Source organism: Triturus cristatus, chromosome 12, assembly GCF_964204655.1.
Source record: "Triturus cristatus chromosome 12, aTriCri1.1, whole genome shotgun sequence".
NCBI lineage: Eukaryota > Metazoa > Chordata > Amphibia > Caudata > Salamandridae > Triturus > Triturus cristatus.
In genome coordinates, this window is record NC_140595.1 from 241,176,555 (window position 1) to 241,189,024 (window position 12,470).

At 50.3% G+C, this 12,470-nt stretch overlaps 1 protein-coding gene across 3 annotated transcripts in view; it reads left to right on the plus strand.

The window, feature by feature from the left end:
• IGSF9 (immunoglobulin superfamily member 9) overlaps window positions 1–12,470 on the plus strand; it is an 808,805-nt gene that overhangs the window by 367,968 nt on the left and 428,367 nt on the right. The window lies entirely within an intron of this gene.

The following is a 12,470-nucleotide window of genomic DNA, read 5'->3' on the forward strand; positions in this document are numbered from 1 at the left end:
CTGAACTTTGAACTCAGCCAGGGGCCCCAGCTCTCACCTCTCTGACAATACTGCGGTATCGTCTGAGTGGCTGGTGGGCCAGAGACCTTTTTAGGTCTCGCCTGGCGAAAAGCAGCGCATGCGCTGCTCTCGTCAGAGAGACCTTTTGGAATCGATTCTCTCCAGCGCTTGCATGCACGCGCCTGCATGGACAAAGATGGCTGCTCTCGCCATCTGTCCAATGCAGACAGCATGCGCTTGCCCCTACGGAATGTGAAGAGTCCGACACCATCGTGTGCTAAGCTTGCCATTGTCATGGCAACTCTTTGCATTTGATGTTCACATGCGCGCACATGGCGGCTTGCGGCTGAAAACAGAAACACCCCTATGGCTGCAGGCTCAGTCACTCAGCTGACACGGCCAAGCAGTCCCCACAGGTCCAGAGCTCATTTTCTCGGCGAAAAAAATGCATATAAACCAAAGGAGCAAAAATAATCAAAGGATCAGGATCACAAACAAATTAAATACAAAGGAAAACACTTCAAATGGAGCGGGCTAAGAAGCGCTGACTGTGACGAAGAAGGAAACACGCAGCGACAAGAAATGGCGCCACACGAACACGCAGAGAAAGGCATTAACGAACTGACACAGCCACTTAAATCTGCCTCAGGGCACTGCAGGGAAAGTCACACAGTTCAGGGGGATGTCGTGATTGGTGGAAGAGGGCCATATGAGGAAATGTCTCCTGCCTGCTGTAGATTTATTTATTTTATTGATTTGCATAGCGCTACTTCGTAGCACTACTTGCCATCTTAATGGTTCAAGGAAATTGACTATGGTGAATACAGTCCCATCATGCCCAGCGCTCATCACTGAAAGTCTAAGACTATCTGAAATGCACCACATGTCATATGACCATTTGACATATATGCAGCGTTAATGCAGCCTGCTCTGTGCAGAGAGGTTTCAGTCATTTGCTGGGGGAGATTGAAGTTTTCAGACGGGTGCCTGTGCCCTCAGTTGCCCCCCAGCTCCATTGCTGCTGCCGGGCCCTTGAAGAGCTGCAGTGATACCAGCCCTGCGAATGCCAGGAATGTAGTGTTGTGAGTTCCCAGTGCTGGGAGTGGCTCCTGCTTTAAAAAGGCCTCGTCCTGCCAGCGGAGGGTAAGGGCAGGCCTTGAGCCCAGTACGTTTCCCATTCCTCGGGGGAAGTGGTATACGACGGGGTCTGTGAGCCCAGTACTCGCCCCCTTCATGGCCTGCAAAGGGGGCATAACGGATACCACCACACCTACCCGCATAGCCCAAAGGAAGGAGAGAGTATAGAGAGAGGGCACACAGCCACTAGGTGGTCCCATGAGGTATGTGACTTACTTCAAACTGGAAAAGCATGACTACAAGTCCCAGAATGCACAAGCCTCACGCACATGTGACCTGCAAGGTGCGGGGACTCCTGGTTGTCGGGACCCTGTGGATCCAAAGCTAGTCTTCCAGTCAACATATGGATGCGGTGTGGGGTTTGTCTTTTTAGTATGTTAAAGGGCTCCGCAGTGCTACAAAAATGGTGCGCTGACGCCCAGTTGTAGGCTACGTCCGAAGCATGAAAAACCCAAAGTGCATGTTGATAATAAAAAGAATAACTCACCCCATTAAAATGAGTATTAATGAAAACAAGAATAATCTTTATTATTATTAAAAGTAATAATTCAGGACAATACTATCTGTATAATAATAATTATTGTTTGCATCATTATTATCGGTTATTATAATGACAGCAAAAATAATAATAGAAAAAATAATGTGCCGCATTATTATCGGTATTATAATGACAGCAATAATAAGTTAATCATAAAAATAATAACAAGCTTCCACTTTGGGACTTTGTCCGGCTTGAGAAGGTGTAACAGACATGGCACCGCAGGGCAGATGCGGTGCCTTCCAGGGCTGCACTGATGACACAGAGGTCCCAGCCTGCCCCGCTCGGATCTCAACGTTCGGTGGGCGGTCCTCCACCAGTGGAGGAACGCAGTGGCCCCAGTTGACCTGGTGGGCCTACTGCCCACTGACAGGTTAGTGTTTATTGCGTAGGGAAAACCCCTGCAAAATGGATGCTTGTAGAGAAAAAAAAATCAGCAAGTTTGTACAGAGTTACTGTAACATTGTGTTATATTAACCAAGATTTGTGTAGGAAACTTATGCCATTCACATGGTCCAGTAGCGCCTTTCATTCAAGGGAGCCCTTTACGGTTCTGGGAATCTCTTTAAACGGCGTCAAGGTGCTCTGTTGTCAATAAATTCACCATGACTGGCCGTTCTGCCTTGACATAATTGGCACACATGTATGGCCTCTTGGCAGTCTCAGCAGAGAGGCCAAGGAATGAATGGGCATTGCAGTTCAGAGAGAGGAGATGGCTTATTATTGTTGCACTGGCTGACAGTTTGAGTAAATGGCACTGTTGTGGGGCACTTTACGTTTCAGTGCTCACATACTAGTGCCTTCATTGGGGTAAGTGCCCTGAGGCGCTTTGTTTCTCAATATTTGCTGAGTTGTCTACTAAAGCGTAATAATGTAGACGGGCATGAATAATAATCTGTTCCCACGGCCCCTCCCAATCTTACTTTCCTCTTCAGCTGTTTTGGTTCCCCTTCTCTCTCAGCCTTGATGCCCACATTTGACGTCACTCCTCTCAGACAGCTGTGCCTACATCTGCATTCCTTCTCTCGTCCTAGCGCGCCAAAACGGTCCTAAACGAGGACCAAGCGTGGGAGCAAAAACTGCGACTGTGTTTGATTTTGAGTAGGACAGATTTGAAAGAAAAAACGTTCGTACTTTTTCCGTTATGAGCATCAACTTTCAAGGAACTGTCTGCGAAAAAATTCCATTACAACAATAGACAATTACAAACTGAAGTAAAAAACACGTGTGAGAACGAGAAAGCACAAGCATTGAAAATGCAATAGGTCTCGCCTTTGATTAAGTTAAAGCCATTTGCTTTGCTAATGGTATTGTATAGCAAAGCTAATGGCTTTAACTTAATCAAAGGCGGACCTATTGCATTTTTAATGCTTGTTTACGCTAGCTTTCTATTGTAAAGGAGGCTTTTAGTCCCTCCTAGTTTCCACCCTGTCCACTTTTGGCCCCGCCCACCGGGATTGGATCGTTTACTGGTGGAGTTACTCGTCCCCCTTTAATACTTACTAAGCACTATTTTATTTTCATTTTCAGCGCGGTACTAATGACAGTGGACACGCTCTGTGTTTTTTTTTTTTTTTTTTACTTTGAAACTGAGCGCGGAGCCGCTTCACGGGCACCGTGCTCGAATTATTTATATATTTCTTAACTTTAACACTGAGCGCAGCGCCCGCTTCAAGGACACCGCGCTCAGTGTTAAAGTTGAGAAATATATAAAGGAACCGAGCGAGGTGTCAGTGAAGCGGCGCCGCACTCAGCTTTGAACTTAAGCATTTGCAATGTAATCGGACCTATTGCATTGGGAGGGAGGGGTGGGGGGGAAGCTGTAACGCCCTGAACGTCTCAGGATCGTTTAACAGACACGATAATGAGAACGCAACCACTTGTGAAGGTTTAGTTATTTTAATGAAGGCAAAAATAATACAAGGAATAAACAAAGGTTATAGTCACTGGAATCCTCCAGGCTAAGTACGTTACCAGCCCACAGCACGGATGGTCCTAGCCGTCCTCTGCATATACGCCGATCCCGGCGTATGCCAACAGAGGGCAGAAATGAAATGGCCGACAATGCCAATCGGTAGGCTGTGAGGGGCACGACGAGTGTTGGGGAGAATCGAGGAGTCAGGGAAACACCCAGCCGGGGTCTCTACCTGAAGGGAGCAGCCGCTCAACCTCTTCCTCAGACTGCACCGGGACGCGGAGTCACCTCCTGGTGATGCGTCACCGATACCCCAATCACAAGCAAAGAAGACTGAACCGAGAGCAGCCGCTCGATCGATCCTGTGGACTTCCGAGTCTGTAACGCGGCAAACACCTCCTGGTGTGCGTTACAGCTGGCAGTCCCTGTATCTCTGGTCGGGCTGGGAGTTACGACTCCAACCAGCAAAAGCGCCACTGCGCTTTGACTCAGCCGAGTCAAAAAAGCGAAGCTCAATGGTTATCCGGTAGAGCTTCCGGGTCCTTCACAGGTGACGATGGGGCAAGACACGGCCCAGGGAGTAACGACTCGACCTACCTCCGTTCTTGCCTTACTGGAGCACCACTCCGGAACACTGCTCTTCACTAAGCAGGTACGTCGGTGTAAACACAATATCCGACAGCGTTGTACCTCCCGGTTCCTCCCTTTATAGGGCGTGTTTTCCTTGAGTTATGTAACAGCTCTCCTGTTTACATAAGGGCGTGTTTTCCTTGAGTTATGTAACAGCTCTCCTGTTTACATAAGGGCGTGTTTTCCTTGAGTTATGTAACAGCTCTCCTGTTTACATAACCTCTCAACCGCTACGCATCCTGGGAGATGTAGTCCGTTTTCGCTGGTTACCGTTTTCCTCCCCTCGCATGACAGGAATTCTTGACTGTACATCCTCCCTCTCAGCGGCTCCCCACGGGTCCAGCGCTGGCAGAAAAACGCCGATGGAACAAGGAGACCAAGCGCGGAGCATGAACCCCTTCAGCCGGTTCCCATGACTGCTCCTCCGGGCCATAGCCTTTCCATGCAACCAGGTACCACAGCTTCCCCCTGCGCCATTTGGACGCCCGTATGCCCGACACTTCATACTCCACCTCCGACTCCACGCATACCGGCCTAGGTGTCCCAGACGGCTTGGAGGGCGCTGGTTTGAGCAATGATACATGAAAGACAGGGTGTATCCGCAATGACTGGGGCAAGCACACCATCACGTTCACGGGACCCATACACTTGGTAATTCGATAGGGGCCCATGTACTTGGGATGGAACACACTGTTCTTTCGAAACCTCATGTTTCTTGTGGATATCCAGACGTAGTCTCCAGTGCGATACAGTGGCCCGGGCCTTCTCTTCCTGTCTGCCGCAGCCTTGTATCTTCTCTTGGCCTCTATTAGGACAGCCCTTGAGCGCATCAACGTGTCTTTTATGTGTGCCACCCTGTCCGCTGTGGCGGGAATCCTGTCCTCTCTGAACGGATGTAGAAATGGCAAGAACCTGGGATGTTGGCCATAGTTGCTATAGAACGGAGATGCCTGTGTGGAGCTGTGAGTGGCGTTGTTATAGGCTATCTCTGCAACCCATAGCAAGTCGACCCATTCTTCCCTGCCCTGGTCCACAAAACATCGCAGATACTGTTTGAGCGTTTGGTTCAGGCGCTCGGTTTGGCCGTCCGTTTGAGGGTGGTAGCTGGTGGACAGGGCGGTCTTAACATGCAGCGCAGTGCACCAAGTCTTCCAGAATAGCGCAGTAAACTGCGACCCCCGGTCCGACACGATCACCCCAGGTAATCCATGCAGTCGTACCACATTCTTTAGGAGTAGTGACGCCAATTCCCCGGCCGTAGGGACTCTCTTGCAGGGGATGAAGTGCCCCATTTTCGTCAAGTAATCCACCACCACCAGTATTGCCGTCATCCCCTGGTCTACCGGTAGGCCCACCACGAAGTCCAGTGATACGCTATCCCATGGTCTATCCGGGGTCGGAAGTGGATGTAAGAGCCCTTGGGTTCGGCCATGGTCGGCCTTCATGGTAGCACACGTAGGACACTCCTGTCCCCACCTCCTGACATCCACTCTCATGGTTGGCCACCAGAAATGCCGTCCCATGCTAGCCACCGTTTTTTCAAAGCCCAAATGACCTGCGCATGGAGAGTCATGGCACCAGATGAATGCTTGTTTCCTTAGCCTAGGCGTGGGTATCAATAGGCACCTACCCTTCAGGGGTATCCCGTCCTTCAGCTGCCATTCTCTGTGACTGAGGAGCCACCTCCGCCATGCGAATGACCTGATCCCTCTCTTTATTCCCCTCAGGAAAGTATCCGGTTGGATAACCCCCAATACCATCCTCGGGGAAATGATGGAATGCTCGGTCGCAGGCAATGGTTCCTTAACTGCAGATTGACGGGACAGGGCGTCCGCCTTCCGGTTTTCCGTCCCCGGCCGATATGTGATGCGGAAGTTGAACCCCGCAAAGAAGATCATCCACCGCAGCTGTCTGGGAGAAAGGTGTCTTGTGGCCGTCATGAACTGTAGGTTCCGATGGTCTGTGTACACCGATACCACATGTCTTGCCCCCATCAACCAATGCCTCCATTCGGTGAAGGCGTCCTTGATTGCGAGAAGCTCCTTCTCCGCAATATGGTAGTTGCGTTCGGCGTCATTGAGTTTGCGGGACATGTACGCAACGGGATGAAGCACCCCTGTGTCGTGGTTGCGTTGGGACAAGATAGCCCCCAGCGCCACATCCGATGCGTCCGCTTCCACCACGTAGGGGAGATCCGGATCGGGGTGAGCCAACACCGGCGCCTTACCAAAGGCGCTTTTCAGGGCCTCAAAGGCTTTGTTCGCTTCAGGGGACCAGACAAACTCCTTGGACTTCCTCAGTAGCTGTGTGATTGGGGCCACCAATCCTGAAAATCCATCTATAAACCGCCTGTAAAAGTTGGCGAAGCCAATGAAACTTTGGACGTCCTTCACGCTTTGGGGCACCGGCCATTCTTTCACCGCCTTGATCTTTCGTTCTGCCATCTCCTGTCCCTCTGGACTCAGCATCACTCCGAGGAATTCCACGGATGTGACGTGGAAGTCACACTTGCTGAGTTTACAAAACAGCATGTTTTCCCTCAGCTTTTGGAGCACAGCTTTGACGTGGTGTACGTGCTCCTCCACACTGGACGAATAGATGAGGATGTCGTCGATATATACGACCACGTAGATATCCAACTCCTCTCTGAATACCTCATTCAAAAAGTACTGAAAGGCTGCCGGGGCGTTGCACAGACCGAACGGCATGACGAGGTACTCAAAAAGGCCGAACCTGGTCTTAAAGGCGGTCTTCCACTCGTCTCCGTCCCTCATGCGCACCAGATGGTATGCCCCTTTCAAATCCAACTTGGTGTAGATACGAGCTTTCTTGACCTGTTCCAGAAGTACACTGATGAGAGGCAAGGGGTACCGATTCTTTACGGTTATCGCATTCAATGCCCTAAAGTCCACACAGGCTCTCAGCTCCCCATTAGCCTTCGGGATGAAGAAGAGTGGTGAGGCGGCCGGAGACTTGGACGGGCGGATGAATCCTAGCTTGAGGAGTTTATCCAGGTACCCCCGGAGATGCACGTTTTCAGGCTCCGTCAGGGCATACAGCCTGCCGCTGGGAACGCTGGCCCCTGGCACCAGGTCGATCTGGCAGTCAAACTGTCTATGTGGTGGTAGCACTTCCGCCTTCACCTCATCAAATACATCCTCAAAACTGTGATAAGCCTGGGGGAGAGCCACATCTTTTTCTGCCGCTGTAGTCACGGTCTGACTCCCGCTCTCATCTGCGTCAAGGGATTCCGTTCTTATTCCACAATGCATGATGCAATACGGTGACGTCATTTCGATGCGATGTGTTGGCCAATCCACAGAGGGGTTGTGTTTCTGTAGCCACGGCAATCCCAATATGACGCCATATTGGGGCGCTCGGATGATGTTAAAATCGATTTGTTCCAAATGGTTCCTCCCACATCTCATCGGAAGGACCCCCGTGTGCTGCCCGATGGGCCCCGTCACCAATCGCCTTCCGTCTACAGCATAGACGTCTTCGGGTACAGCTTTGGGAAGAAGCACTAGCCCTAGCCTGCATGCCTCGTTGTGGTCCATAAACATGCCAGTGGCCCCTGAATCCACCATGGCCACAACGGGTATCCACTGGTCATGCACTCCCACGTGCACCGTGAGAAACAGGTGTCGTTGTCCCTTAGTGACCGAGTTGGAAAGTGAAGGGATGGATGAGTGACTCCGAGATGCCCCTTCTTTGGTCTGGGAGTCCTCTAGTTTTCCGCCGGTACGTCCACCACAGCTGTTACCGACCGGTTGGCCCGATAACGTGACGTCTTCGGTTTGGCAGGGCATTCACGTACGTAGTGGCCTTTTTTGCCACAATATAGGCACAATCCTTGTTTACGGCGTGACTCTTTCTCCGTGGCTGTGAGGCTCGCTCGTATTGCGCCGATGTCCATGGGTTCTCCCTTGGATGCGGTGGAAGTTTCAGGACTTCCCACTGTCACATAGGATGGAAGGGAGTTTCCTTTTCTCCCATGATCCCCCTTTCTTTCACTTAGCCTATGTTCCAGCCGTAATACCAGGTTGATAAGGCCCTCACATGTCTTGGGTTGTGGGTCAATATGAGCCACGGCGTCCTTGAGCTCATCGCACAGCCCGTGATGGAAGAGCGCCGTCTGTTTAGCAACAGGCCACTTGGTTTCCGCAACCAGCCTTCGGAACGCGTTGAGATACTGCACCAGGTCATTGGATCCCTGTCTCAACTCAAGCATTTCACGGTCCGCCGTGTACGAGTCAGCCCTTCTGTCGAAGACTTTCAGGAATTCCTCGCGAAAAGCACCCCAATCACATAAGATGGGGTCGTCCCTGCTCAACAGAGGTACGGCCCATTGTGCCGCGTTACCAGCCAAATAGGATATAAGGAAAGCCACACGAGCCTGACTCGTGGGGAACGCCCTTGGTTTGCACGATAAATGTAGCGCCACTTGTGTGAGGAATACCTGCACTGTGTTAGGATCCCCACTGTACCTCTCTGGTGTTGCCAAGGGGACGGCTACCGGCATTTCCACTACTACCGCAGGGGTCTGGTTCGTGAGGGAGGTGCTGGGCGTGAGCGGGTCCAATTGGATAGCATCCAGTCTGGCTTTTACATCGGCTGTTTCTTGCCTGGAGGCAGCCAATTCAATTTGCACGGTCGCTAAAGCAGCCAGCACATCATCAAGTGTTGCCATGTCTGTTATCGACCGGGAGACAGTTAGTGTTATTAAGGTCGGATATTTTGTAACGCCCTGAACGTCTCAGGATCGTTTAACAGACACGATAATGAGAACGCAACCACTTGTGAAGGTTTAGTTATTTTAATGAAGGCAAAAATAATACAAGGAATAAACAAAGGTTATAGTCACTGGAATCCTCCAGGCTAAGTACGTTACCAGCCCACAGCACGGATGGTCCTAGCCGTCCTCTGCATATACGCCGATCCCGGCGTATGCCAACAGAGGGCAGAAATGAAATGGCCGACAATGCCAATCGGTAGGCTGTGAGGGGCACGACGAGTGTTGGGGAGAATCGAGGAGTCAGGGAAACACCCAGCCGGGGTCTCTACCTGAAGGGAGCAGCCGCTCAACCTCTTCCTCAGACTGCACCGGGACGCGGAGTCACCTCCTGGTGATGCGTCACCGATACCCCAATCACAAGCAAAGAAGACTGAACCGAGAGCAGCCGCTCGATCGATCCTGTGGACTTCTGAGTCTGTAACGCGGCAAACACCTCCTGGTGTGCGTTACAGCTGGCAGTCCCTGTATCTCTGGTCGGGCTGGGAGTTACGACTCCAACCAGCAAAAGCGCCACTGCGCTTTGACTCAGCCGAGTCAAAAAAGAGAAGCTCAATGGTTATCCGGTAGAGCTTCCGGGTCCTTCACAGGTGACGATGGGGCAAGACACGGCCCAGGGAGTAACGACTCGACCTACCTCCGTTCTTGCCTTACTGGAGCACCACTCCGGAACACTGCTCTTCACTAAGCAGGTACGTCGGTGTAAACACAATATCCGACAGCGTTGTACCTCCCGGTTCCTCCCTTTATAGGGCGTGTTTTCCTTGAGTTATGTAACAGCTCTCCTGTTTACATAAGGGCGTGTTTTCCTTGAGTTATGTAACAGCTCTCCTGTTTACATAAGGGCGTGTTTTCCTTGAGTTATGTAACAGCTCTCCTGTTTACATAACCTCTCAACCGCTAAGCATCCTGGGAGATGTAGTCCGTTTTCGCTGGTTACCGTTTTCCTCCCCTCGCATGACAGGAATTCTTGACAGAAGCAGACCACGGAACAAAAACTGTGTGAAAAAGGCCGCTTTTTATTGGAACAGGTGCACATAACAAATTTATAAACCTCGGCAAAAGCCTTCCAAAACTAAGCCTCACTAAATAAACCATATACCTAACCCCGCACCCTCCCCTAAATTTCTTCGAACCCGCCCCCACCCGTACATTACAACATTTCAAACAATACAAAACATTACATTATCGTATAACCCCATATAAACCTATAAATATAACCCTTCCGTTAAACAAACTCCCCTGCCTGCCCCTTTACAGCTGTCAATCTCCCAACCTGTGTAACCGAACTAAAAATAACCAACATATCCTTTCCCTGTCGATAACCCAACTTAACAATTAATCAACCAACCTCTGCCAAACTTGTCAAAATTCAAATAACCCCCGCACAGCACCTGCTCCAAGCGACAATACATAGCAAAAAACCCCTGCGCACCTGTCCCACAAAAAAACACCTAAGAAAAACAAACATGAGAAAAAACCCCGAGGATAGGAATGGGAAAAATGCAAAAAAGGAGAAAATAGGGAGGGAGGGCAAAAACTACCACGGACTAAGCTCCCCGCCTCCAGGTCACCAAACCTAAAATGGTGGCTGGGAGCAGGAGCCCAAAGCATTTATGCTTGGGCTCCTTTTGGGCTACAAATAAACAAGCCCAAATTTAAAATGGCCGGCGCGAGGCCAGCCCCCCTCCTCCCCTCCCAAACCGCCCGGGGGGGGAGACCTCCCTGCGGTCGGCTGCCCCCCCCAAGCCCCCCTTGGGAGGGAGGAGTGGGGGGGGGAGCAGACCACGGACCAAGAGCTGTGTGAAAAAGGACACTTTTTATTGGAACAGGTGCACATAACAAATGTATAAACCTCGGCAAAAGCCTTCCAAAACTAAGCCTCACTAAATAAACCATATACCTAACCCCGCACCCCGCCACTCCCCTAAATTTCTTCGAACTCGCCCCCACCCATACATTACATCATTTCAACCAATACAAAACATTACATTACCGTATAACCCCATATAAACCTATAAATACAACCCTTCCGTTAAACAAACTCCCCTGCCTGCCCCTTTACAGCTGTCAATCACCCAACCTGTGTAACCAAACTAAAAATAACCAACATATTCTTTCCCTGTCGATAACCCAACTTAACAATTAATCAACCAACCTCTACCAAACTTGTCAAAATTCAAATAACCCCCGCCACCAAGAAAGAGGGGGGGGGGGAGAAAAACTACCCACACCCCTTTCTGCCCCCCACATAGAAAAAAAAACTTTCAGACCTCTTGTCCATGCCCCTGAACGTTCAAGCATCTTGACAAAACTTCCCTAATTTCCAACAAATATAGGTCCATACCAAGTCTGGATAAATGCACTCCATCATCCCTAAAAAAAACTCCACCCCCTCAAAACGAATTATCAGTCATGAACTGCCAGTCACTCTCCCAAACCCCAAACTGCGACAAAACCTAGCAGTTTCAGAATTCACTTTCCTCCGAGCCCTGTCAATAGCTCTAGGATTCAACGCCCCTCTCCAAACTCTCCTTGGAACCAACTCCGTCCACCAAACATGACATCCCGACCAACGCTACTTTAACAGGGACAACTCCCTCTTCATTGCCCTCAGTAAAACCACACCCTTTACGCCACAAAGATCATTCTCACCAAGATGTATCAACAAAATATCTGGGCACTGGCCCCCCACCATTGAATTATTCAAAAACGGAATGAGTTCCCTCCAGAGCATACCCCCTTTTCCCTTCCACACAATTCTGAAAAGATGCTCATTGAACCCCAACATTTTCCCCAAATAACTTTGGCACGCTTGAACCTGTGCCCATTTGCTGAACGAATGCCCTACTATCCAAATAGTCAACTTCTTCGAGTGGGGCCCAGCCACAGAACCTGAAAAGAGAAAGACAGAATGAGACTCACAAAAAGACGAATGACGCATGCGTCTCCCCCTCGTTCCCCCTCACATATCTCTGAAAACAGTCTGACAACCAGCGCCCTAGCCGCATAATGTCCCCCTGAGACCAACCCCGGTTGTGATCTTCAGTCGCTGACCAAATCCTAAAAAAGAGTCCCATACTGCGCCCCGTCCTGCCCAATCCTCTGCAGCCCTTTGCGCAAAACCATGCGCAACTGGTAATCTGTTACGCGAGCGCCATTGATATGATAGAAAAACTAAGTCGCTCCCAGACCCTCCTGACAAAACTTTCCAGCGCCTGGCTAACCGCAGAGGACAAGTAGAACTAGGAGCCTCCGCTTCCAACCACACACCTTTGCCAGTGCCTCTCTGATCGGTTTATAAACTAGCCAGCCAAATATTCAACCCCTTTTCCGAGAAAAACACATCTTGCCAAGTAATGCCCCGTTTTGATTTGGTACCCAGGAGCTCAGAGACTCAAAACGCCCCAAAGAACAAACGCCATGAGAGTGGCAAACAAGCAAGACTCAAAATCATC